This window comes from Sceloporus occidentalis, unplaced genomic scaffold, assembly GCF_023333645.1.
Source record: "Sceloporus occidentalis isolate IW3139 unplaced genomic scaffold, rSceOcc1.0.p SCAF_11, whole genome shotgun sequence".
NCBI lineage: Eukaryota > Metazoa > Chordata > Lepidosauria > Squamata > Phrynosomatidae > Sceloporus > Sceloporus occidentalis.
Window position 1 is genome coordinate 14223202 of NW_028316991.1, and position 1109 is coordinate 14224310.

The following is a 1109-nucleotide window of genomic DNA, read 5'->3' on the forward strand; positions in this document are numbered from 1 at the left end:
GGGTGACTGGTTGAGAAATAACTTAATAGATAATAAATCTATATATATATATATATATATATATATATATATATGTATATATTTATTTATATATAGATATAGATCTCTATATATATATATATATATATATATATTTATTTATATATAGATATAAAGTATATTTCAATCAGAAAGCACTGCTTTGAGAATCTGATATTTTGATAAGATCGGTTCCTGTAGCGGTCAGTGTTCTGTAGAAGATGAACTTTGTCAGCGACATACTCCTGGCGGGGTATGTTATGTGATCTCCCGCATACCAGAGGGTTCTTTAAATAATATTCCGGGGCCAGGAATCCCTCCTCCTCTGCTACATAATATGAACAAACAAATATATCATTAACTATTCATAAGAAAAAAAAGTTACCATAAAAAGTAGAACATTTACAACAGCATAATCTGTACATATGTATTACTTGGCATTAACCCTATGAAAGCCTACATAATAATACATTGGAATATATTAACATGTATTGGTGTGCGACCTTGAATATCATGAGATTATATAGACTTTCAGTAGGTGTATGTGTAACCATGCTTTATATACATAATTTTGCTTCCTTATTTGTATTTAAATTTAGGTACCGGCACAATAGCATGTGTTTATCACTGTTACCCAAAATATGTGCATGCGTGAGTATACGTATCTCTCTACTGGTGTGCAGGGATGTGTAGGGGTTCACCTGGTGCTTTTGGCCGTCCCTCCTCCTCCTCCTCCTGTGTCCCCAATCCCCTATATCTCCATCACAGTCACACAATCTACCCCAGCTGGTGGAGGTAGGGTTCAGCAAGGTCACACAGCTCATACTACTCAGGCGAGGTGAGTGTATATGTGTGTCAGTGTGTTGGTTGAGGTGGGGGAGGGGCTGGGGACCACTCGGCTTTTACATGCCCTCAGGTCCAGAAGGCTTCAGCCCTCGGCTTATCTACCCAACAGCCCAGGCAGCGGTGGTGTTTACTCCGCTCTCTCCTTCACCCCTCATATCCAGTCACTTGTAAAATCCTGCCACCTTCATCTGCAAAATAAATCTCTCAAATGAGTCCAGTCCTCATACCGCATACAAATGGAATAC